We start from the raw sequence: 4048 nt of genomic DNA, 5'->3' as shown, positions 1-4048 counted from the left end.
CTGGCAGTAATGTGCTGGTAAGTACTCTGCATTTTCAATTCACACAGGCATTATGTAGTTCCATATTGAAACAAATTGCTTTTTCTTTTTTGGTCTCTCCTAAAATCTTTCTTCTCAAAGTATGGTCCTTGGTTTAGCAGCAATGGCATCAACTAGATGCTAATTAGAAATGCCCAGATTCTGCTAGATCAATTTGTTTCATTCATGTGTATATTAAAATCAAGAAGCACTCTCTGGCCAGACACAGTAGCTCACACCTGTAATACCAGCAACTCTGGAGGCTGAGGCAGAAGGATTACTTGAGGCCAGGAGTTTGAGACCAGCCTGGACAACATAGTGAGACTCTGTTTCTAAAATAAAATAAATAAATAAATAAAATTAGCCAGGCATGGTGGTGCACCTAGTCCCAGCTACTTAGGAAGCTGATGTGGGAGGATCGCTTGAGACCAAGAGTTTGGGGCTGCAGTGAACTGTGGTTGTGCCACTGTACTCCAGTCTGGGTGACAGAGTGAGAACCTGTCTCAAAAACAAACACACAAAACCCCAAAAAACTTCCACAAGTTCGGCTGTGCAAGCTTGAGAATCATGCTTCAGGATAATGTTGCATCTGGGTGCCTTTACTTTCAAACTTACCATTCTTAAAACAAAACAAAACTTTTATATGCTTTTATATAGTGTGTTTGTTGCTCCATAAAGGAAGTTGAGGAATTCAGGATTGTTCTTACTTAATCCATCCGTTAACTAAATAACTCTTCCTTTAAGAACAAATGCTTTTAATCTCGTGACTAATGAACTCTGCTAATTCAGTTTTGTGCATTAAGCATTGATATGTGAAAACCTACTCAGTACTCAGTGTTTCACAAAACGTGAGGAAAGAAATAGAAAATAAAGAAAGATATGTTGGGGGTTTTAGTCATTATTATGGTAGGATAAACTCTGATTATCATAAAAGGAAAGAATTTCAATGATGAAATTCAGTGCACACATGAGTATACATAAGGTCACAAGGTAAGATACATGAAATCCAGTTAAATTTGAATTTCAGGTCAACCATAAATACTTTTTTAACCTAACGAGTTAGCATTTTTTAGTATAAGTATTTAGTAGAAATAGGTTCCATGCAAGTACCTGGGACATAGTTTTATTTGCTAAATCTGGCAACCCTAAGAAATAAGCCATGCAAAATGAGGGGTAAATTATATTTTATAATCAATAAAAATTGGAACCTATACAATATGCTATCAGGCTAGCTACATAAATTCCTTTTTATAGAATATTTTACAATTAAAGAACAATAATGTATGCTGTGTTCCATGATTGCAGCTCAATATGAAATCTTTAAGTAATTTTGGTCAAGAAATTTCTTTACATTGATGTCAAAACACAAGCAATAATAATTTAAAATAATGTCATGCATCCTGATTACCATTCCACTAATTTTATTAATTAATGTATAAAATGTTGAACCAAAACAATACACTGTAATGTTTTTAAAAGAAAAGAAAAAAAGGAGAAAAAGAAAAACCATACTGAAATTCTGAGCTGTTGGAAAACTCAACCAGCAGCAGAGGGCACTAATGTATCACTGATGAATTGTGCATCGCAAGAGGCTTAAACATTTTTTTTTTTGCTTCGCACTAACAAACTTTTATTTCACTCAAATTAGAGCAATAATCTTCCATACATAAGTATTTTCCTGCCCGATAATTCAAATAAAATATCCAAAATGATTAATAAAGAAAATATAAGAATTAACAGACCGTTTAAATTTGTTTTAAATATTTTAAGGTTTAAAAGGGTTTAAAGTTTGTAATTCCTAGTAGGAAAACATTATCTGAATGAATACCCTAATGGCAAACCACTGTAAAATACTTCAGCTGCATTGGGGGGAGAGGGGTAGGGATTATCTTCAAAGCACTCCAGCTGTCTTGATGAGAAGGTCAGAGGTACACTGGTTTGTATTACTGCAACATTCATAAGGTGATCTAGGTTGCCTTTCCTTAAGCAACGGCTTTATTTATCAGAAGGGCATTACGCTTGACCTCCAAATTTGGCTGACAATTTACTGATAAGATTCATAACCTTTGGGTTGCTGCGGTATTTTGACATATTTGCTGGGTTCTGAGCCACAGCCTGGGAGACCACCATAACTTCTGGATCCTGTATGGCTACAGGAACCTCTGGCTCACTGAGAATTTTATTGGGTCAAGGCCTTCTGGCCATCCCAGATATGCCCCCTCCATTCCAGGCATTCCTCTGGGAAAATCACCAGGCATTTCCCCAGGAAAGCCACTTGGAAAAGAGCCAGACTGAGCTCCTGACTATTGTCTGGCTTGTCTGGCTTCTTCCTCCCTCTGGGCTCTCTCATGCTCTTTTGAGCCTTCTTAACTCTTTCTATTCTTTCTTTGGTCTCTTGCTCTTCACATTTTCGTTCATACTTTCTCTGACGTTCTGCAATTTCCTGTGTCCTAGGTTGAATCAGGATTTATTTCAATGGCTCTGTCACAGTCTCAGATGGCAGCATTTGGCTTCCGTAATTTGACGAAGACAGTGGCCCTCTTGGCATATAAAATGGCCAAGTGAGGATTCAGCTTGATGGAATCTGTGAATAAGTCAATGGCTTTCTGCAGTTCACCGTGATTTAGGGCTTCAATAGCAGCCACTTTCTTATCATTTGCCTGATCCATCATCTCCTCTGTTATCTCTGCATTTCATCTCCCATTTCTGGAGGGCCATCAGTGTCTGGTTCAATCACACCTTTATTATCAATTCCTAGACAACTTTCCTCACTTGATGGTTCATCTGCCTTTAAGTCTTCCTCCACCTTCTTACTACCAGATTTTTCTTCCTTGGTATTTTCTTCTGATTTCGCTTTCCAAGTAGCAGGTGATACTTTACCCCCGATGCTCTCCACCCTCTCCCTCAGGAAACACATTTCCTTGGTGTGCAGAACGCTTGGATCTTGTTTACACATTTTCACAAAGGCTCAAAGCACGTTCACTTTGTGGGGGTCTATGGTCGGAAGGCGGTGGGCGAAGCTAGGGGGCTGTGGCTGTCCAGGCCCAGGTGCTGGCTCCGCAAGACCTCGTAGAAGCAGGCAGCTGCTGGGAGATGGAACACACTAGAACCTTCCCGGCCACTGGCTCCTCCCACCCAAAGGTCTCATGACCCCAGGTCCTCTGCCTGCTCATTCTTATTCCCTCTGCACTGCTCCTGCTCTCTCCCTAGAACCTTCTAGAAGCATGGCTGTTTGTGCTGTTGCCTGCCTTTCTGTGCGCACATTCTCATATTCTTAACCAGCTCCCTGGATCGGGCAACCCCTGACATGGGTGCCTTCAAGGAGGCAGAGGATAGCAGCCCCTTATGGAGCAATGCCCAAGAGCATATTCTGTGGCTGCATGCACTTGAGGCTTAAACATGTTTGTATTGCTTTGTTCAACTTAGATTTTATTTGAATATTTATTTTAATCAACTTCGCCATGCAGTGTTGTTAAAACAGATTAGAAACTAAAAGCAGTTCTAGTGTACTGTTCAGCACTTGTATGACCCTAAATAACATATATACACACACACACATATATATACACACACACACACACACACATATATATATGCTTAAGAGCCTTCGCTAATAAAGTACTTAACCATTTTGGCAACCGGATGTACTATATTTCTGGTTTATGCTTGAATGCCTGGGTCTTTACAAGTGTGTTGACTGTGTGTGAGGAATCATAGGTCTAATTAAGGAAGGCAGTGGTGGATGGAGGTTTATGAAGTTAAGGAACTAAAATCCTAGTTGGGTGAGAGATGGCTTTGGCTGGACTGACTTAACTCCTGAACCAGATAATGGAGTGTCATATGATACAGTTCTGTCCCCAGGCATACAAACCTATACAGAGGTGTGTATAAGTGCAACAAAATTCAGGACAATTTCAGTTTCCTCACAGTAATGCCTTTATGGACAGAGGAGGAGAGTTCATTTTGGTCCTCTTTGTGCTAGACTTGGCATTGCATATATTTGATTTCATTCCAGTTTCATGGCAACCCT

The 4048-nt window shown here is 39.8% G+C and overlaps 1 pseudogene; it reads right to left on the bottom strand.

Annotated features, from left to right (window-relative positions):
• Positions 1 to 2468: 2468 nt before the first annotated feature.
• Positions 2469 to 3101, bottom strand: LOC108524393 (hsc70-interacting protein-like; annotated as a pseudogene).
• Positions 3102 to 4048: the final 947 nt, after the last annotated feature.

This window comes from Rhinopithecus bieti, unplaced genomic scaffold (assembly GCF_001698545.2).
Source record: "Rhinopithecus bieti isolate Rb0 unplaced genomic scaffold, ASM169854v2 scaffold_83003, whole genome shotgun sequence".
NCBI lineage: Eukaryota > Metazoa > Chordata > Mammalia > Primates > Cercopithecidae > Rhinopithecus > Rhinopithecus bieti.
The sequence above is the reverse complement of the archived record's forward strand: the minus strand, read 5'-3'. Positions and strand labels throughout refer to the sequence as shown.